Source organism: Ostrinia furnacalis, unplaced genomic scaffold (assembly GCF_004193835.3).
Source record: "Ostrinia furnacalis isolate ACB-3 unplaced genomic scaffold, ASM419383v2 OfSCF3210, whole genome shotgun sequence".
NCBI classification, from domain to species: domain Eukaryota; kingdom Metazoa; phylum Arthropoda; class Insecta; order Lepidoptera; family Crambidae; genus Ostrinia; species Ostrinia furnacalis.
The window spans coordinates 91,363-115,414 of NW_021133449.1; positions in this window are offsets into that span (position 1 = coordinate 91,363).

Below are 24,052 nucleotides of genomic sequence, written 5' to 3' on the forward strand. Positions count from 1 at the left end.
GACTTTAAATGAAGGCCCGTATCAAGAAGCGATACTCAACTATGAATCAACTCAAGAATAGATTGAAGTGAGTAATTGGTTCAACCAATCACAAACTAGAGCTATGCTTCAGTTGGATTGAAGTTTTAAGAGTCGTTTCATGATACGAGGCATAAAGTTATGCGCTGATCGGCGAGTTTTGTACCTAGATCACCCATCATTCTCATGAAGTCAGAGGGTAGTGTGTATGAGGACTGCACTGTAAGAAAAGTTTTTTAGCCACACTCATAAAAGCTCACTTTCTACCACCAACAGCTGTGGTTTAAGGCTGCTGTGGTGTTAAAATAGTAGTACAGCACTCGAACAAGGTGTTGAGATTAGATATCCTTGGCTTCCATATCAGCGACTCTGTCCGTCTCTCACCACTCTTAAGTCGAGCGTGAAGGAAGGCGATAATAGCCCCGTGTTAGGTAAACGTCGCTTGAAACTCAAGCCTGTGATTGGTTAAATTTAAAATCTAAACCAATGACAGGATTGATCTTGAGCGTCATTCACGCTTGAGCGCCGTTTGATAATACGGGACTGAGTTGGTTCGCAGCAGGTCTCTATACATACGGCTGATGCTTCAGTTCGAGTGGTATAATGATGATGCCAACCACCAGCCAATGGAGCATGTCATGAGAGTAGCGGTGTTTTACAATAATGGCGTTACTTTGACACAGTCACTTGGGTTATCGATAAGCGCATAGCATTAACGAAACCAGATTTAAATATACTAGGTATTGGTAATTATATTTGCCGCACGATTGAATATTGTTGACGATTGTGTATTTTATGAAGCTATATTTAACGGAGTGTATGTATAGGTATTCTTTGCTGGCACTTCCTTAGCTTATTTTATTTACACTTAAAACTAGTTATCCTATTTTATTTCACATTCTTTGCTGTCACATTTTTAGCTTATTTTCTAGGTTTTTCTCTTCAACTGGCTTTGCCAAATTATTTTAAATTATGCCTAATGAACACTCTCTTTTCAGGTAGGGTAATGAAGTAAGCTGCTGTGCCCATCTACATGACGTGACTTTTCTGACACGTGACTTGCCGGTTGGTCGGAAGTAGTACGAGGCCATAACAGCGCTCATTGTTGTAGTTTCGTAGTTGGGCACAGCAACTAAGATGAATTTGACTGATCACAGTAAAGCTTCTAGCTACAGCCATCCAGAAATCTTCGAAGATTTTAACTACGGATATAATCCAGTACTTAGGTTAGGTGGTCAATAAAGGTCTGTTAGCGAAATTTCCAGATGCTTGTCCTGTCGTTTGTTTCTCTCTATAGTAACACAATTTGGAGAGAACAGAGGGATGTTATGTCAAATTGATTATTATCGTAACTATCGGAACTAACAGCTTAGTGACCAGGATTTTAGAGTCTTAAGAATCCGGATTTTTTTTCATATTACTAATTTAGTCGAAAATTCGTAAGAGAGGTTCTTTAAATACCATACTTAACATAGTTTAAAATGTAGCTATCACGACTTCAGTCATCGACTAATACTATAGGTAACACTCATAACGTCATTGGCTCTCATCGTGTTTGACTGCAGGGTAATAAACCAAATCTACTGAACCTAGTTACTGTGCTGGATGATGTCATTTTTCGAGTCAATGACATTATGCTTTAGTTAGATTTATAGATGCTATGTAAATGTACTTCCATCGATTTCCGATACAGTTATTTCAACGTTGTATAGACAGTAAATTTTGTACAAACCCTGCAATCTAAAATCACGAGCTTTTTATTAACTAACTATAACCAATACATGGCAATTTACGCAAGCTTTGGACTTAATTATTCTGTCGACTTATGCTTCTCGTTAGAAAAGCAATCATGCATTTTCAATAATGATTGCTATCACAATGTTATGCTTCAGCAAAAGATGGATATTCTGCTCTAACATTACCTTACTTATCTAATAAACTGGCTAATATTATTAATAATAAGGTAGGTTTGGTTAATCGTCCTATTGTACACTTTTATAAGTCTCCATTCTTATCGACAATGTACTGAGATGTTCACTCTCTGTGACTAAAAATTAACTAGTTTAGTCAAACTGATAAAGTAATGTGCTATGAGTAAAAACGACTTTTGATAGTGCCTATGGCTTGGTATCGTTATAGGTGTTATTCGCATTCAGTTTTAGAGAGCTGAGAACATCTTAGTTCACATTCTGCCAGATGAAGACCAAAGACTTCCATTCCATACTTATAAAGGTGCTTGCTTGATTATGTTTAGTGAACACTGACTGACTTAGCCTGTAAGTTGCGGTGCCCACCTAGGTTATATGACACGTGACTTGCCAGTTGGTCGGAGTACAATGCAGTTACACGAGCAGAGCTCTTAAGCTTAGCTTGATGACATAGGTGGGCACAGCAACCATGATGAATTTGGCATAAAAGGTCAAACTACAAGCATCTTCAATGATTTTAATCCGGAACTGTTTATTAGGTGATCAATAAAGATTAGTTATAGAGTTTTCCGGATGCTCGGATGTAGTCAGATATTGCCTAATTTGTTAGACTGATCGCCACGTTAGACGTTTGTCTCTCTCCCAGCATACCATTGAGTGCAGAAGGATATACAAATCAAACCAGATCTGACAATACTGATTGTATTTGACCGGATTAAAGTCAGCGCGTCCTAACTATTCGTATAACTAGTAATTACCACAGACATATCACTTCATGTGTTTACAGGCATTAGATTAGTTTTTTTTGATTGCAGGGTAACAGGTTCTTTCTTCTATTCAAGATGGTTCCGTTTAGTCTTTGGGAATACAATAGGTATTGTATTACATTAATGATGTGTGCAATAAATTCTGTACCAACCCTGCATTCAAAAAACCCACTTTTCTTATAATTATTATCTCAGCTAAATGGCGCTCTATTCACCAATCTAAGGGGGTGCTCAGTTTTATGATTGATACACTGGCCTACAAAACTAAATCTAAACAATGGAAGTTAGAGATTTGAAATATAAAACGTTTTATAGTAAATATCGGCTTTTTTTTAAATTTTAGTCATCACCATCATAGGTCGAAATTGTAGTATTAAAGTAAAATTATTTTTAATTCCTTTTTATTTCGAAAGTATGTCTTATGCACTTAAGTTATTGCAATTTTAAAAGTGTGTTGCAAGCCAGTGTATTTTAGCACAACGGTATGCTTCCGGCAGAATTTTTACATAGAGCTCACCCGCTTAGCTGGCTACTCTTTCCTAAAACTATCTTATACAAGAACGTTAATACTAAGTCCAATTCCGCACCTTTATAAGCAACCTTCCATGTCTTTTCAGTAACGTCTATTGCGAGAATCAGATGCTCTTAATTGTCTATGGCTTAGCATCGGCAAGTAATTGTTCTTTGAGCATTGATAGATGGTGACTCATCTTAGTTGTATCTGTTTTCTGCAGTTGTTCTTTAGCATTGAGTTTCTGAGACGGTGAACCGTTTTGGTTGTTGTAACTGATTTTTCTAGATCATCTTCATCATTTCAGCCATAGGACGTCCACTGCTGAACATAGGTCTCCCCCAAGCCCGTTTTTCTAGTCTAGATGATTGCTGATAATTACATATAAAGGTGCTTAAATTGGCCTACTTAAGTAAGTGTGAACCACAGATCAGCCAAGTTTTTGGACCAGTATATCTACAAAACCTATCTGGAATCTTTGATATCAATAAAATCTATAATTGAGTTTTTTCACATAGTTATACCAGATTACAGGAATAAATATGCGTGGAAATGGAACGCTTGCCTTTTAATTAAATTAACAGCTGGTATTTTTATCAATATTTACATTACTACGTCATTGTATTGCACAAAATCCGAGCTTCTTTTGATTATTAATATTTACTACTGCTTATAAATATTACTAATGAAATGGTAAAGGTAATCCCACTCGAAATGCACCTTCAATTCTGCAGTGTGTATATGTAATAGTGGTTATAGTGTACACTTTCATAGCTGTTTGTATCATAGGTGTTCAATCAAAACGTGTTTTTAATACATTTGAAAATGCATTTTAAGTAAGTACATTTCAAGCAGAAATATGTAAGTGAGGACATAGTATCAAGTAGGACATTCAATGCAGATCTTAAAAGAAATAATTTGAAACAGCTACTTAGTACATACTTTTTTCGTCAAATAAAAATCCACTATGTTCAACGGTTTCTGTTCGGTTCAACTAAAATTTAAATGTTTTCCAAATTAAGGCATTAGAATTTTCGGTGTTAAAGCCGATTTTAGTTTCAAAATTGCAGAAGTCTACTGGCGTGATCTAAACAGCTAAAATGCTATATAAATTGTACAAATCATATTTCGGAAATGAAGGATAGTGGAATTGGAATGCCTAAAAATGTAAATTGCTGTAAAATAGCATTTGTCTCACTTTACCCACAAATATTACACACTCAAAGGACAAACTTGAAAACGACTGTTGCCTACCTGATAATTTAAAATTCTACGAGTTACTACAAATCAGAACCAGAATGTATATTCTTTGCACGCCATTATTGAACAGAATGTTAACTAAGCTATTTATTTTCCGGATGTAGGTAAACATTTTGCAACTATACAGAATCTTTGTAACTTTGCAGAGGGCAGTGGAATTCTAAAAACTGTAAGTTATTTTACCTACGATTTGTTTTCTCTATGTTTAAATTATAACAACATAAAACTGGATAACATATTTTGTCCCGATCGTGTTCGTGAAATCCTTTGGGAGGCTTTTGTCCTTTGTGGACGTTCATCATCATCATCATCATCATTTCAGCTATAGGATGTCCACTGCTGAACCAAGGCCTCTCCCAATGATTTACTTGAATTCTTTGTATATTACAATTTTGGAAAAGACCTCCTCCAATACGTGTCATCATTTTCGGCTTGTCCATCATATTTAATTAATTATAACACTAAAATCACAATCACGCGTGGGTTTTTCTTTCAATTTTTGCCTGTCACATCTGGCGGAATTATACCTATGAATTCTGAATTATTACAGCACTATATTTTGGACAACTTGATTTTGAAGTTTAATTACCTACTGCATTGTTACGAATATGTTTTACTTAAAAATGACACTGTGTTTAGTGTATTCAAGGGTGAATTTTACTGACGCTAGCTTTTAGGTTTTTTGTGTGTTAATGTTACAGTATCTGCTATTGATAAACAGAAAACTTAATAAGTTCTTTCAAATTTCTGAGCTTATTATGCTTCATTATTCTATTGTTTAATTAATACAATTTGTATGCTAAATTAAAATTGTGTTATTGTACATTCTCTGGACTATTATTGTTACTTAACATATTTGAATTTTTGAATAGATGTTGATGTTATTACGTTAATGCACCGGGTAACAGTCAAATTTTATCATTTTGTACATTGTTAATGTTAAAATTTAACATCACGCATGATGATCAGCGCAGTAGAGACCTCAGTTTCTTCCATCCACTAAAGACCTTGGGTGAGATAATGTTGTTGTAACAACCATGATGTTTTCGTACAGCAATTCTCAAAGTATTTAGAACCAAGGTCAATAGTGCTGGAAGATCCTGGTTATGCCCTTCCTATCCCTGCCCTTCCATAGGCATTGCACCATGGACACTAAGTTAAATTTAACGAAATAATTTACAAAATGACTGCGTTTGAACTGGGTGGCAGAATGTTTGATATAGACTATTACGTTCAATTTTAAGAAACTCTAGAAACACTAAGCACTTGACTTGATTACTTACTTGACTTAACTTGCAGAGCCCTCCGAAAGTGAAACTCAAGGTGTTGCTAGAGTTGTTAATATTATTATTTTTTTCCGTGGAAGAATATTATTGAAAGACTGCTGGTATTTATGGGTTGTTTCAGTACTTATTGTCAAATTGACTAGGTTTTCTGCATGCAAAGTAATATCAGCTATTGCATCTGTTAACACGATCGCTTCTGCAACACATTCAAAATAAAATAAAAAATATTTCGCGTTTACGTTTGAATTTTTGTTCTTCAGCTCAGCTCCACCAGAGTTCTGATGCCTCAATACTACTACATTTCAACAATCATGGACTGCATTAAATTTTAATTAATTACTATACTTATTCAAAGTAATGTCGCACCTATGTTTAACACTTTTTGTTCCTATGTTTATCACCCTCCTGTGTTTTATAAATTAAATTCAGTCATTTTAAATTTCGCCACTGCCTTCGTGCAATTTAATACTAATAAAACGTTAAAGCCTGAGCAATTCCAATGGCGTTGTTCCGATTTCCTTACATATTCATTACTAATAACTGGCCACAAACCTACTTGCTAAACACTTTTTAGGAGTGTGATCCTTTCTAAATGACTAATGGTTATCAGGGGTTGCTTTATCTACCGAACTTTCCTCGACCTATACCTATGCAAAGCTTTTTTGGGATTTTTAATATTTTTCTGCGAAGCTCCTTAAACGAATACTTATTAAGCGTTAAATGTGGACATTGTTTATATGACCACAGTGTTAGTATTAATAGTTAATAATTACTAAGAGCAAAGCTTTTTTTGTGACTTTTTGTATTTTTTCTGCGAAGCTCTAGTATAATAGTTAATAATTACTAAGAGCAAAGCTTTTTTTGTGATTTTTTTGTATTTTTCATGCGAAGCTTTTTATTTACAAGAGATGCGGTAGGGGGTGGCTAGGCCAATTTTTGTAGACTTGGCTAGCGCCCCAAGGTTTTGTTATCCGCTATCCAGTAATTTCCTGGCTCTCCTGCCTTTCAGGCCGTATGTAGGTGGTGCACGGCAGAAATGGGCAAGAGGGTGGTACCCACCCAGACGAGTCCGTAAGGGACTCTACCACCGGGTATATCATTAAAATATCAGATATTAAAGCTCAAATTACTAATAAGTTACTAATTAAAGTATGAAATTGCCGTTTCGTATGGAGAATTAAACAATCTGTCTATCCTATAGCTAATAACTCGCAAGAATGGTTTTTCGAAATTGGATATAACGAAAAAAAATTAAAATTGACCAGTTAAAAATATTCATATTTTTATAAGAGAAACTGACTTAGGAAAAACTGTTTTTGAAGAGATTTTTTTTGTTGAAAAAAATAAAAATAAGCATATTTTTTTAAGTAAATATAAGTCCTTGAAATGAATTTTAAGAAAAAAATAATAATGGATATTATAGCTATTGTAAAAGGAATTAATACACAAACGAACAAAAACGACAATCGGTAATTTCATACTTCACCCCCCTATTACCACAGATTACTATTAAAATAAGTTACTTCATAACAGATACATCACTTCAACAAAACGGCAAATAAGTACTACGATTTATTTTCAAGCTGTCAAGCGACGCGACGCAAGTGAAATAATTCAACGGAGCTTTTCATAGAAAAAACAAATGTTTCATGAACCCGCGAAGACACGCTATGCGGCGATGTGATAATACGTTATGGTAACACTTGACAATGTTTTGAGACCGCAGAATCTTTTATATGCTGAAATTCTAGGTATCGCATAGGTGTTTAATATACGAAAATAGTATTGGAAGAACTCTGGTATTTTTAGACTTTATTTCATTGATCAAAAACATTTTTTTTTCTAGATAACAATAGTATCTGGACAATCCTCAATAGGATTTAAGACACTATCAAACCAAAAAAATTAATAGTGATAAAAATAAATATAATAAATAACTTACTCTAATGTTCTACGCTTTAATTAACACAATACAATCGCGTCTGCAGTATTTTAAAAACCAAGCAGTAAAATATATATGTATTTCGCGCTACAGTTTGGATTTTTAGTTCGTAAGCTTAGCTGCAAATTCAACCAGAATTTTAATGTTTCAATTAAATATTTCAAATTCCTACGCACTACGTGACTAATCTTGTTTTGTTACCACCTGTTTTTCCGAGTATCTTATGTATTTGTTAATAACACTAAGTATGTGTCTTGTTGTACCTAGTACATACACATTATATTTGCTACTAAACACAATAAGCTAATGTCACCATAGCCTACCTGTTGTTCAAAACCAAAACCTACTTTTGAGAGGTGATGGATCCTTATATACAATTATACCTATTTATCAGTTCATAATAAGCAAAATCGAGCTTTTTTTGGGTATTTTTTTGCATTTTTTTCTTGCGTAAGCTCCTTAATTACTATTTACAAAGTGGGCAGCGAAAGGCCAGCAGATACACTGTGTTAAAGAGATGGCCAACGCGTCCAATAAGGGCTTCTCCTGGCTCTCTTGCCCTTTAGGATTTACCATACTGCCGTCTGTCATCAATTCAAAGTAAACGCAGCCCGCATCATGTTAGAGCAACACGTCTATCGGTCACGGCAACGGTCAGCGGTCCGGGCAAAATCTGTCAGCGGTCGTGACAAGTATTAATATTATTATAATCTGTCAGCAGTGCAGTTTGAGTTCTTTGCTTGTGACCGTACGTTGAAAGGTGACCGCAGAACGCATGTAGTGTGGCAAATCCTTAAAGGCCGTATATAGATGATTCACGGCCGAAATAGGCAAGAGGGTGGTACCCACCCAGACGAGTCCTTAAGGAACTCTACCACCGGGTACATTAATTACGTTAAAAATTGGCACGGACGATTTGTGAACACCATTATTTGTTGGAATAGTCAATTATCATGCCGTTATGAATGTGCCATACCCCTTCAAAATTATTGAGCCTCTTTAAAAATGAAACAAGCATACTCTCACTGAGTTAGTTAATAACTGCGGTATTCAGTTCTGTAATTCTGATGTACGTAATTTACTGTAAAGTTTCATTAAAATCCATTCAGTAGTTTTTGCCTGAAAGACTAGAAATCTTACATTCAGATAGTATATCCATAAAAACTTTCGCGTTAATACTATTATTAGTAAGATTATAAAATAATCGCTTTGCAAAGCTTAAATTGAATTGTTTCTTTTTTTTGTTTTTAGCAAGGGTATTGAATTGTACCTATTGCATATTTAAAAATTTGGCATGCTATTTTAATTATAGTGAGACTTTTACGAATTCAAAGATTTCAATATTGATTTTGCTTTTTGTACAGGTAACTACTGGCAATTCAGTTCAGATGGGGGTATGGTAATTCTGATGTTTTCAACAATTGCTAGCTGATCAATAAGAGAGTAGGACGAATGTGATGAGTATAATGACAACTATTTCTATATTCTATCTTTAGACCATTTTTTAGGAATGGTATCCTATGTTTTATTTTCTAAACTTTTAAACCTACTTTAATGAGTTTTCAGGTAAAGCTCAATAACTACAGTATCTTAGTACTTACAATAGTCCAATTTGGCAAATTTTGGTCTTCATTTCATGTGAGTACAATGAACCGAAAGTTTTTTTTGTATATTTTTTATACTTTTTTCTGCAAAACTCTAGGTTTAACTACAAAATGGGAGAGCAATAGAAAGATCCTCTACAGTATATGCTACTACTAAGTCTAGCTCTAACAAAATTGAATTGTCAACATAATGTGATGCCGGAGATGCTACCATTTTTTAGGAATGGTTTCCTTTGCCCCTACATACCTATATCAATATAAGACATTTTTTTTTATATATAATATAAGACATTTATGTAGACTACAGAATTTGTAAAGTGTGTTTGGCAAATGATCTTAATTTTGGTACATAGGTAACTCGTATTAGAACAAGCACAGCTTTGGTACAAGCTATCTCAAAACGATGGATGGCCCCTACAACTGTCGATATATTTCATAATGTAATTAAAGATTAATCTAAATAAAAATATTACGAAAAAAATGCTAAATTTAAATTCTTATTTGGCCAAAAAAAATTAAAGTTTTCAATAAATCTCTGCAAAATTACAATAATTTTTTTGACTATTTAACGTCTTGTATCCTACACAATTTTGTGAAAATTAAGTTTTATTTACCGAGTCAGACTACTTATTGATAACTAACAGGAGTAAGTTGTGATAAATTTAACTCCGGCCTAAATAGGTTAACGATGAACCCGCTTGATGGTAGACAAGTTTTCCATTGTTTTGGGATAACTTGTATAATAGGGGAGAGTTCGGTATATTGTACCGCCGGGTAAATTGTACCACCCTCATATTTCGTAAAGTATTTATTGAATGTCTGTAATTGCAACACTCAGCGATACACAACTAAAATCAATTAATATCGGCCATGTGGTTTTTGCCGTGACAACAAACACGATGTTTTATTTTGAAAAGTATTTTTTCATTGTTTTCAAGTAACTTTTGACAATACATGTTTAGATTGTAATTTTGTTAAATTTAATCACAGGGTGTTTCTAATATATTATTTAGAAGCGTAAATTAGTGTGAATTACAATTATTTGAAACATTTTTCGGTATTTATAAGCTATATTTTTTACCGATTTTTTAAAAGCACTATCACCTAGTCGGCTAAATTGTACCACATCAAGTTGTATGGAACTTTACCAAAGGATTTTGAAATTTTTTTTAGTAAATCATATTTTGAAGTTATAATAGCGTAGTTATGTTTGACTAACAATAAATGAAAGCAAAAGACTGGCAAAGTAGATTAGGTACAAGTGTGCGTTACGATAATTGGAATTACAAAACTTGTACTCAAAATCGTGATAACGTGTAAAACAATATCGATTGTCTATGTTATTAACTACTGTTCCTCTTCGTTTCCTAATTTGTTAAGAATGTATCGTATAATATTTTGTTATAGGCTTGAAATTTATTGAAATCTAATTTAGTAACCCTGTGGTACAAATTATCGAACCGGTTGGCTAAATTGGACCGAAGCTCTGAACTCGTACTTTGTTGATTTGTGCTAAATATACAACAATCATGTTAATTAATACTTATGAAATAGTAAATTGAATAATGTATCTTTTATTATATACCATGGACATTAGCAAAAACAAAAGAAAACTATGTGTAAAATGGGATTGAAAAAAACTGGTCCAAATTAGCGGACTCTCCCTTACAATAAATTGGTCATTGAAACCCTAATTAGCTACTTATAATAAGCAGCAAAGCTTTTTTTCATAGATTTTTTATTTTTTTCTGCAAAGCTTAGGGAAAAGGCGGCTTAAGGCTTTTGCCGGGAAAAATCCCGTGTGTAATGGTGCCTTGCGCGCGCCAAGGAATTCGACTTTCTTCAATTTTCTGGCTCACTTGTCGTATACAGGGTGGCTTTACAAGGTGTTCCGATTTTTAAGAGCGATTCAGAATAAGTAACTTAATTGATTTGCGTAAAGAAAAAAACGATTTCTTTTTCATAATTGACTATTGCTGAAAATAGCACTTTGAATAGAAAAATAAGCACGCATGTCACGATATTTCCATTAGTTAACAACAAAGCAAAATATGTAGTTGTGGCGCGCAAAAATAAGCCTTATTATACACATAACGATTTTTAAGAATATTAGCAATTTGTAATTACAAATTACTAATAATCCCGTTAACCCATCGTGGTGCCTGCTTGCTACGAATGGGTCCACCACAATAGTCGAGCGGCGGCGGCGATCGAACCCGCATTCCTCGGATCACGAGTCGGCTAGTCTGACCACACACACACCGTTCGGCTATTGCGGCTTTAAATGCTGTCCATGTATGAAATTTTAAAACGTTTGTTTCTTCGAAAATTACCTCGACTTTAATTACGGTACTGTCATATAAATAATAATAATAAATATCCTTAGACATTTTACACTACGCTTCTAGTCCCAAACTAAGCAAAGCTTGTACTATGGGTACTAGACAACGGATATAAACATACTTATTTTTTTTATATTGTTCTATAGAGTCTATTATAAAAAGTTGATAGCACCTTGGAATTCCACCCTGTAGGTCCGGTCGTATTAGATGGTCCACGGCCGAAACCGGCAAGAGGGTGGTACCCACCCAGGCGAGTCCATAAAGAACTCTACCACCGGGTATATTAGGTACTAGGTAAATAAAATTAATGTTCTACAGACTAAACTTATTATACTTATTAAAACTATTGGTAACTAGCTTGTTATACAATAACTAGCTTTCCGCCCGCGGCTTCGCCCGCGTGGAATTTTGTCTGTCACAGAAAAACTTTATCGCGCGCGTCCCTGTTTCAAAAACCGGGATAAAAACTATCCTATGTTCTTTCCCGGGACTCAAACTATCTCTATGCCAAATTTCATCAAAATCGGTTGCGAGGTTTAAGCGGGAAAGCGTAACAGACAGACAGACAGACAGACAGACAGACAGACAGACAGACAGACAGACAGACTTACTTTCGCATTTATAATATTAGTTGGGATATCATGATCACAGTTTGTAGGTGAGCTCAGAAATAGTAGCATCGTAGACTGGAACCTCCAGTAGGTATTTAACCCTAAACCAAGCTCTATTTAACCTGGCCTGGTTAAGGGGTTATTTTTAAATTTTGTGTGAAAAACCTATATCGTGAAAAAGTGATTAAATTCTACTTATTCCTAAAGTGGTCACATAATTTTAAGCGTAAAAAATTCTAGATAATTTAACCACCTTATTGTTGTAATATGGTCCAAGAGTTGTTAAATGGATTTACGCACATTATAAGTATAAAAACAGTATTGGAAGACTGCTGGTACGAGTATTTTAGTTGTTCTTTTGTTTATTTTCCCAAGTAATCTCTGCATCTACCAGAACTAATAAAAATTTATGGTATAAATTTGTTTTTATATTTACCTATAAGGATTGTGTTTTTCGAGAGTATGTACATATGTTTTTGTTATGTGTGTGGTTTACACTAAAGTGTTTTAATTATTATTATTATAGGAAGCGGTTATGTCCCTTATTTTAATACCGACTATTTACACTTAAATATAATAAATCCGTTATGACAATATTATTATAGCTACAGGTGAACCATGAGCGATTTTTTTAGTCCTTTTTTACCATGCATAGCTTTTTTTGTAGTTTTTCCATATTTTTTCTGCTAAGCTGTATACAAAATAGGCGGCGAAAGACTTAGGCCTAAAATAGGGTCGCAAGTTGTAGAGTTCGTACATAGCGTACCGAGGAAAGGTGTTGTTATCCAGTATCCTGTAATTTCCTGGCTCTCTTGCGCTTCAGACCGTATACAGGGTTATTTGTAAAACACCAGAAAACTCGCAGATAAGTGAACTCATAAGCAACAACATTTAACATAACTCAATTTAATATAACTAACAAGAAGTTTTTGTAGTACTATCGTGACATTAATTTTTGTTAGTCTTTGTCTCATTCAGATCAGGTGGACTTAATGCCCGGAGGCATTGTCTACCAGTTAACCACAAGTCATGCAGAGATAATGGTGGAGCAAAATTGTATTGTATAATAAATAAATATTTTATTTATTTGCACAGAATACGGTTACAAATGGTTATAGAGAGAGAAATTAATATAATATACTTACATTGGATAAGATAAAATATTAACAAAAAAATACATATTTTTATACAAGACATACACGTCAAAGTGATATGCGAATATTTATAAATATTAGAACAATAAATTAAATTAATATTTATTTTAGTAATAGTAAAAAAGTTACGAAACTTCAAAAGTCGTAGAACAAAAGTTGTTGCTTATGATGTCAGCTATCTACCCTTGTGAGGTTCCTCGTGTTTTAAAAATACCCCTATGAGGGTGTAAGAGGGTGGTACCCACCCAGACGAGTCCTTAAGGAACTCTACCACCGGGTATGCTCAATGTTTAAAGGCAGCTTAAACTACCGTTTATGCTTCTATTCGTTTTAATTCGACCATTACACAAAAACAGCCGGGTAACTCATTTTTACATTTCTATACATTTCTGCAAAAAATGTAAACTCTTAAAGGATTATTAGAAAATATTTTTCGCCAAAAGGTTATAAGCAGAGTATTAACAACCACAAACATTATTGGAATTTGTAGATAGGTATTTTCGTTTGTATTTGTTCGGAACTAATTGGAGTCTCGACTTTTTAGTGCTCAAAATAAAGTGTTTGTAATAATTTTTGGCTCATTTATTAGAGACCCTGCTTTTTAGATCCTATCTTGTTTTGTATTTTCCACTTGGTGGACGCTTCCACTTGGTGGACCAACAAGTTCATGTTCCATAATTGCGTATTTTTTAGGTATTATCAAAATTGGCATGAGTAAACTCGTTATCAAGATTTAAAGATCCTTTTTGTGAGTTGTTTTCTTTCTTATTAGGGGCAGGGGGCGGTGCGACCTCAATCGCATTTACGTTAATCTTCCTTTATGAAGGCGTTAGTACACAAAGGGCGTTAGGTGAACTATGATCTAAAGCTCCTCCTTACAGATCCTCAAGACAGTTCTTCTTATCAAAACTGTTTTCATTTTCGGTGGCTTAGATCTTTTATGAAGGTGTTAGTACACAAAGGCCGTTAGGTGAGCGAAGGTCTGAAGCTCCTCCCCAAAGATCTTCAAGTCACATATAGTTCGTGTAATGTATCTAATCCATAATATCAAAACGGTGCGACCTAAATCGATATTAAAGAAAGTTAACAAATAACACACGTAAGATATCCAAATATATACGAGTATAATTCAAAGGTGACTAACTGACTGTCTAACTGACTGACATAGTGATCTATCAACACACGCACAGCCCAAACCACTGGACGGATCGGGCTGAAATTTAGCATGCAGGTGAATGTTATGACGTAGGCATCCGCTAAGAAAGGATAACTAAACTCCACCTCTAAGGGGAGAAAATGGGATCCACGCGTACGAAGTCGCGGGCGGCCGCTAGTTTGTTATAATTTGCATCTTAATAAGTAAACCTAAAGGGCTCATTGATACGGAGCCTCCGCGTGTTTTTGCTCGATTGAAGATCAATTTTCCCAATTATTCTTTTAATCTAGTCACTCCAAATAGTGCTTACTCTTAACACCACTTTTTAGGAGTGGGATCCTAACTACTGTGCATAACACAGTTAGATACAAGAAATGATTGTGATCCGGCAATAAATGTATTGTAGTTATATAAAGTTAGCACGATGATTAGGTATTTAATTTAAGCGTATACTTTTAACTACGAATCTATAATTGATACTTTTTGTGGTACTTCATACGTATATCACTTATGGGACTTTCAGAACTGATTGTAACTTATAAAATATTTAGAAAATTATTTGTACTTAAATAAAAAGCGCAAATATTAATGTTCTACCATTAAACAATACCTAGCCTGCTTAAAGTCCTAAGATGTTGTTTTTATTTCAAAAACATTGTTAAAGAACTCTACTCTACAACCTGGCTAATAACTGTAACATAAGCTATGTTAGCTTTTTAATAATATTTACTTATATTTAGGGAAGAAATAAATTTAATTTCTTGTAGCAATACTTGTTAATTTTGGCATTTTGGTAATTAACAATAGTTTAAGACCGCAAAGTCTTCCATATACTGAAACTATGTAGTAAAAATTGTATGTGAGATTTTACGTTATTATTGTGAAATAAAAACTAGGCTGTTCTGTGCATATAATTGATTACAATTATAATAGTCTTTTGAAAGTCTTATAATTTTAATAGTGATTTGTTTTAAAATTAATAATGCGAATTAATAATTATTATTTATCCATATAACCATTCACACACCATTCACATCACATACCACACACCATACACCTCAACCATAACCCACACCTACAACCACAGCCAAAAATTATGCCATAACAACTATTTAAGACCGCAGAGTTCCATAAACTGAAAATCTGGGTGTTACAAGGGTTGTTTAAATATCAAAATTGTGAAAGTACTTGAACCTATTACATAATTGGAAAATTGGAACTGTTATTTTTAGATTTTGTGGCATTTTGTCTTCAATTGAATCTTGAATTTTATGTACGAAATTAATAGGCCTAAAAAGAAACTAGCACGTTCAGTTTTAAAATATTGATTACAAAACTTATCCTTTCACGGTTTGTTAAAACTATACAAAGGGAAAAATCCTTACACACACTCACTACTACACAACTCACACTCGCATTATATTCACACACACACTACAAAAACATGCATCACATTCACACTCATACAACATAATATAATATACATTATACACTTGCCCTCATGCTTAAACATCCCAGCTGTAAAAATTAAAACCTAGTAAGCTGTCAGTGGCGTGCATTGCGGGTGGCAATAAAATTTATTATAAAATTAACAGGTTAGGTATACTTTAGCAGGCTAGGTCTGATCTACAAATGTGAACTAGTCAGTTGTTAATAAAATAATTTGACACAGAAAACGTAAAACAGAATTAGACCTATCATTAAAAAGGAGCAAATAAAAACAAAACGTTATAAACTATCCTATCAATAATGAGAATACTAATCCTTATTAATCTACGCTTAGACAAGTCATAGCATTTCCAATCCCCTTTTAATCGCGCCACTTTTTAGGAGTGTGATCCTTTATTAAATTAAGCAAAGCTTTTTTTGTGTTTTCTGTTTTTTTTTTCTGCAAAGCTTCTAAAAGTTCTAAATTCTAAGAATAATATACATATATACAAAGAGGACATCACTATACTCGTATCAGTGTACCAGAAGCCTAGCGCTGTACGGAAAGGTGTTGTTATCCTCTATCCAGTAATTTCCTGGCTCTCTTGCCCTTCATGCCGTATATAGGTGGTTCACGGCAGAAATATCAGGTGATAAAGTATGAAAATGCCGTTTTGTATGGAGAATTTAATCATCATCATCAGGACGTCTACTGCTGAACATAGGCACCAATGCTTTCCATGTTGCGGCCTGCGTCCAACGCCTACGAGAATTTAATGAAAACGCATTTTTCGGTAAATATATAATATACATATACAGTATAATATATTACGTAACTACAATATATAATATACTATATATGTGTGTAAAAAGGGCTTATTTTTATTACGGAAACTAGTTCTAATGAAAAAAATTGCAATAAGCATAAACTTTTGTATGTAAATATAAGTCCTTAAAATAACGTTCAAATTAAATAAAAATAAAACTAGCTATCGTATTTAAAGAATTATAATATACTAATAAATATTGAAGGAAAAAATCGGCAATTTCATACTTTACCCCCTAATGATAAACAAGAGGGTGGTACCCACCCAGACGAGTCCTTAAAGAACTCTACCACCGGGTATTAATAAAGATAATTTTATGATAATGCCCGATGAAAGTAAATAATAAGTAAAGATACTTAGATGGTAAAATAAATAGGTACAATGAACATGGAGTAGAATCCTGTTTACGATATCTAGAATATTCTGAGGCGTCTTATTCAGTTGTAATACGAGCGAGTTTGTAACGAAAATGTATCAAATCAAAAATTATCTTTATTTGTAGTATAGACTAATAATTGAATTAGTTCTTACAAATCGTCAAATGCTCATAAAGAAGCCTTTACATGTCTTATTCTTTTTTGCCCTACCAGCGCTTGAGAAATTTTTTTTTTTTGGCTAGTGCTAAGAAGAAGCGCCGCAACAAACTCAAACACCACTGTTTAAAAATAGAAAAAACTAGGAAGTTACAATACATTCAGAAGCAATAGGTACTTACCACGCGTTTTCGCGCGTACGCGCTAATAGATAGTGCCCTTAACTTAAGACCCTCATCTACCATGAGACCGCGTGGCAATTTTAAATTGTAAATTTATTTAGTGCCGTGCTATGTCTAGGTTAATTTGATTTTATGGTCTAACTCTAATATTATGTTGTTGACTGTTCACTATTATTTAGAAATTATACAGGGTGGAAACGATAAGTGATCTCACTCGATTATTTCTAAACTATACATGATATCAAAAAACTAGTTACTGATCCTGAAAGTGCTTCATGAGCTCTATTAAATGGTATTAATAATAGGTTACAGAATAAACTGGATCTATCCGAAAACTTAATGTTTCCAGCTTCCATACATTTGGTAAAGTCACATTATTTTAAAAACTACACCTGATATTGTAAAACTGATTACTGATTCCAAAAGTGCTTCACAAGCTCTATCCAACGGTATCAATATTAGGTTACAGAATAAATGTAATGTTTCCTTCTTCCATACATTTAGTACTACCACAGTCATGACACTCATCTCTTGACAATATTATAGCAATAAAGCCTGAAACTAATGTTTTCCATGAATAATTTTAAATAAGAATGCTAATCCTATTCATTTAAGAGTTTATTCGTTCGTTTCAGCCAAATGACGTCCACTGCTGGACAAAGGCCTCCTCCAAGGTTTTCCACAATGCACGGTCCTGCGCTGCCCGCACCCATCCTCTTCCTACGACCTTTACCAGATCATCGGTCCACCTAGTAGGAGGCCTGCCCACGCTACGTCTTCCAGTCCATGGTCGCCACTCGAGAACTTTTCTGCCCTAACGGCTATCGTCTCTACGAGCTATGTGCTCCGCCCACTGCCACTTGATTTTAGCAATTCTGCGAGCTATGTCGGTCACTTTGCGGTTCTCCTGCGGATCTCCTCATTTCTGATTCGATCGCGCAGGGAAACTCCAAGCATAGCCCGCTCCATCGCCCGGACTAGCACCGGACGGGCAGCAGCGTCTGCGTGCGAAATCAAACAAAAAACTGCTATCGCCAACCCACCTGCCAAACGTGGCGATTAGGGCAAACCCCTCCTAAATGATAGTGCAACCAGAAAAAGGTCCCCTAGTACCCGGCGGTCCCACTATCCCGGATCACGGTAGCGGTCACGGTAACGGTGGGGCAAAGGGTGCTAAGAATCACCAGGGGATGCCAAGCTACCAACGCCGACGACCTCAGGCTCTGGCAATTTTTAACGCTCGCACACTGCGTACAGACGTGAAGCTGAAGGAACTTGAGGAAGAATTGAGCAGGTTACGGTGGGATTTCGTAGGATTATGTGAAGTCCGAAGAAAAGGGTAGGACACCATAATCTTCAAATCCGGAAATATGATCTATTTCCGGGAGAGCGACCGGCAGTAACAGGGTGGTGTCGGGCTTATAGTCCACAAGTCCCTTATCAACAACGTGGTACAGATTGAGAGTGTTTCGGCGAAGGTAGTGTACCTTATACTCAGAATCACCAAACGGTATTCGCTGAAGGTCATACAGGTACACGCACCGACCACGGAACACCCCGACGACGAAGTGGAGACTATGTATGAGGATATTTCCAGAGCCATACATAGCTCCCGGTCACATTTTACCGTTGTGATGGAGGACTTCAACGCGAAGCTGGGAATACGAAGCGATAATAAGCTGAAAGTGGGGCAATTTGAGTATGGAGAGAGGAACGCCCGTGGCCAATTGCTGGCTGACTTTATGGAGAAGGAGAGCCTTTTTATGATGAACTCCTTCTTCAGGAAGCCAAAACAGCGAAAGTGGTCATGGCTGCATCCCAATGGCGCTACAAAAAATGAGATCGACTTCATCTTGTCGACGAATAAGCATAACTAATACCTATATTCAATTATGTCTCTGTGATCAACTTGGTCAAAACAGTAAGCGATCACCGAATGGTAAGAGGCACATTGAATATCAGACCCAAGCTCGAGAGATGTCGACTGATGAAGTCTACGCTCCGCCCAGCGCCCATCCAACTCCAAAACCCCGAAAGCTTTCAGCTCGAATTGCAAAATCGTTTCGAATGCCTAGGAGACTGCGGGAATGTGGACGAATACAATGACAAGTTCGTAGAAATTGTCCAAACGACTGGGTCTAAGTTCTTTAAAACCCGTCGTTCAAAAAGAACCAAAAAGATCTCTGACCTCACCAATCAACTCATGGAAGAGAGACGGAACTTGGTTCTGCAGTCATCTGTAGATGCTGCTCAGTATCGGCGTCTCAACAGTCAGATCTCCAAGTCTTTGACTCGCGACTTACGTCAATTTAATACAGACCGTATTAAAGAGGCGATCGAGCGAAACAAGGGCTCTAAAGTGTTCGCAAGAGATCTGTCTGTTGGCCAAAGCCAACTGACCAAGCTGAAAACCGAGGATGGCAGAGCCATTTCGTCGGGGCCGGAGATATTGGAAGAGGTTGAGAAGTTCTACGGACAATTATACACGAGTGTACGCACACCTGTCACAAATCTAGCCGAAGACCCAAGAGCTAGATTGATCCGACACTATACCGAAGACATCCCGGACGTCAGTCTGTACGAGATTAGAATGGCTCTCAAACAGCTAAAGAACAACAAGGCACCGGGTGATGATGGAATCACGGCTGAGCTTTTGAAGGATGATCAAACGAACTTACCAAGTGAAGTTCGATCTAAATTATCCTGTTTTCGCCGAAGAGATTTAAGGTCCCTCCCAACCCGAAGATTTCTATATCTTCTTCCCTGGAGGTAAACGTCAATGTCATCTCTTCTCTAAATATAATGAGACCGCTCGGACACCGAGCCCACAGCGTGGTAGGGGTGGGGTTGCCCGCTCTTTTGTTTTTTAATACTACTACGCTGAATATTGTGTGCGGATTGGGTTGTCGTACAGGGGTACTACATGGTAAAATAAATCTCTTCGGCGAAAACAGGATAATTTAGATCGAACTTCACTTGGTAAGTTCGTTTGATCATTCAAGTGTACGCACACCTGTCACAATTCTAGCCGAAGACCCAAGAGCTAGATTGACCCGACACTATACCGAAGATATCCCGGACGTCAGTCTGTACGAGATTAGAATGGCTCTCTAACAGCTAAAGAACAACAAGGCACCGGGTGATGATGGAATCACGGCTGAGCTTTTGAAGGCAGGCGGAACGCCGGTACTAAAGCTGTTCAATCCCGTCATCCTCGAAGGAAAAACGCCTACGACATGGCACAGAAGTGTGATAATACTCTTCTTCAAAAATGGCGACAAAACCTTGTTGAAGAATTATAGACCCATCTCACTACTGAGCCATGTCTACAAGCTGTTTTCAAGAGTCATTACGAATCGTCTCGCTCGCAAGCTCGACGACTTCCAGCCTCCCGAACAAGCCGGTTTCCGAAAAGGCTTTAGTACCATAGACCACATACATACGCTGCGGCAGATTATACAGAAGACCGAGGAGTATAATCAGCCACTTTGCCTGGCGTTTGTGGATTATGAGTAAGCCTTCGATTCGATCGAGACCTGGGCAGTGCTACAGTCTCACCAAAGGTGCCAAATTGACTATCGATATATCGAAGTGTTCAAAAGTTTATACAAAAACGCCACAATGTCAGTCCGCCTCCAGGATCGGGACTCGAAACCTATCCAGTTGCAGCGAGGGGTAAGACAGGGAGACGTCATATCTCCAAAACTGTTTACCACCGCCCTGGAAGATGTCTTCAAGCTTCTGGACTGGAGCGGATTTGGCATAGATATCAACGGCGAGTACATCACCCACCTTCGATTCGCGGACGATATAGTAGTCATGGCTGAGACCTTGGAAGATGTAGGCACAATACTCGATGGCCTCAGTAGAGCTTCTCAACAAGTTGGTCTCAGAATGAACATGGACAAGACAAAAAAAATCATGTCTAATGTCCGTGTTGCACCCACTCCTTTGAAGGTTGGAGACTCTACACTCGAAGTTGTTGACAATTATGTATACCTGGGACAAACAGTCCAGTTAGGTAGGGCCAACTTCGAGAAAGAGGTAAATCGTCGAATCTAACTCGGCTGGGCAGCGTTCGGGAAGCTACGCGACATACTCACGTCCGAGACACTGCGTCTCAAGACAAATGTCTTTGATCAGTGTGTGTTGCCAGTGATGGTATATGGATCTGAAACGTGGTCGCTTACTATGGGCCTCATAAGAAGGCTCAAGGTCACCCAAAGAGTTTATTATTAAATTAATTATTAACACTTCTAACGTGGTCGCTTACTATGGGCCTCATAAGAAGGCTCAAGGTCACCCAAAGAGTTTATTATTAAATTAATTATTAACACTTCTAAATATTGCGAAGCTGGCATACGTTTAGTATGGAGGCTGAAAACATTGAATTTTCGGATAGATTCAGTTTATTCTGTAACCTATTATTGATACCGTTTGAAAGAGCTCGTGATGCACTTTCAGGATCAGTGACTAGTTTTTCGATAATTTAATTTCGAACGATTTATTAGACCTGCATTGCATGCTAGTCATATCGCGAGTTATGAATATAATTCTAATAATTGTGACAATAAATATCATTACACTTTTTAGGAGTGAAATCCTGATTACTAACTACCAAACTAATAATAGTGTAATAAGCTAAGCTTTTTTTGTGGATTTTTGTATTTTTTTTTTTGCAATACTCCTTAAATACAGCGTGAGTAGCGTTAGGCAAGTGGATTAAAGTGGTATATACAGTNTAGTAAGTAACTACGACGAATGAACAGATTATGACATCCCTATTAAAAATCTTTCAAAGTCAAACTCAAAAATTCTATATTCGAATGGATTATTAAATGCATACAAATCGTTAAATATTTCAAGAAAAAAAATACCAATAAAAAAACTTAGTTTTGCTCTTATGGAGCCTTTACTTTACATGTCTTACACTCTTTTTGCCCTGCCAGCGCTTCGAGACAAACATTTGGCAAGTGCTGAGAGGAAGCGCCGCAACAATCTCAGTTACCACTACCTGCCGGTGTAAATTACTATTCATACTTTTTAATAATGAAAACCTTATCCTAACTTATATTGAATATCCAAACATACAAGTTTAAGCGAAGCTTTTTTTGTAGATTTTTTTTATATTTTTTGCAAAGCTCCTTAACGTAACATACTTATTTACAGACTAAGTGTCGTTGGGCCTTTTTCACTGATATACTTTAAGTGGTAAAATAAATAACTTTAGTGTAATAAATAAGCGAAGCTATTTTTGTAGTTTTTTAAATTTATTTATTTTGCAAAGCTCCTTAGCGTAATAAATATACTTACAGATTACGGGTCGTTAGGCATTTTTAATTTACTCCAAGTGCTATTAGATAACTACAAATGATCAGATTGTGTCACTCCAATCGATACATTTTAAATCTTTGGTACATTGCCGCCACCGTCACCCTTTTTAAGAGTGAGATCCTATTTACCTATTAAGTAATCTATTTATAAATAAATTAATTGGCGAGCTTTTTGTTTTTTTTTTTGCAAAGCTCCATAACGTAAATATCTACAGACTGAACATCGTCAGGCCTTTTCCACTAAAATACTTTACTCTATGTGGTAAAATAGATAACTACAATGATTAGCTTGTGTCACCCCAATTAATACATTTTAAATGTTAGGTACATACATTACCGTCACTCTTTTTAAGAGTGGAATCCTAATTACCTATAATAAGCGAAGCTTTTTTTGTACGTTTTTTTTTTTGCAAAGCTCCTTAATGTAATTTTATGTGTACAGACTAAGCGTCGATTTGGCAATTTTTACTTTACTCTAAGTGCTATTAGTTAACTACAATTAACAGATTGTGTCAACCCAATCAATACATTTTAAATGTTAGGTACATTACCGTCACTCTTTTTAAGAGTGGTATCCAAATAACCTATTAATCTCTCATCTAACATAATGTAGGTAGGCATAGTTAACTTACATACTTAATAATACCTATCTTTAAATTACTGAAATGGTATAATTATGAATAAGCTAACTTTTTTTGTAGTTTTTATGTTTTTTCTGTAAAGCTACTTAATAATATACGAAGTTACTGAAGCTATCTACCACTAGCCAGTGACTTAATAATATAGTGTGTCCGGGCATGTAGTGATCAAACTTTAAGGGCCAAATCTAGGGACAATTTTGTCGATAAAATTACTTCAAATTTGGGGTTTGACCCATTTATCTCAAAATTACAAGGATTTAAGTTTTTAATTTTTAGTTTTCACCTCTTCCTTCAAAAACAAGTGAAAGCGTGGGTAGCTTAACATTAATGAGCAAATATTTTATATCATGCGATAGCCAATAAAATTATATATTAGCAGAAGTAGAAAACAGATACAAGTTTCATACATTTTAAGGGAGTAAGAATGGATTTAATTAGAAAAAAACATGACTTTTTTCACTTCTTTTTCAGTTATTTTCCAACACAAGAAAAACCAGGTCGTTAAGGTATGTTTTATTTGCAAGGGACA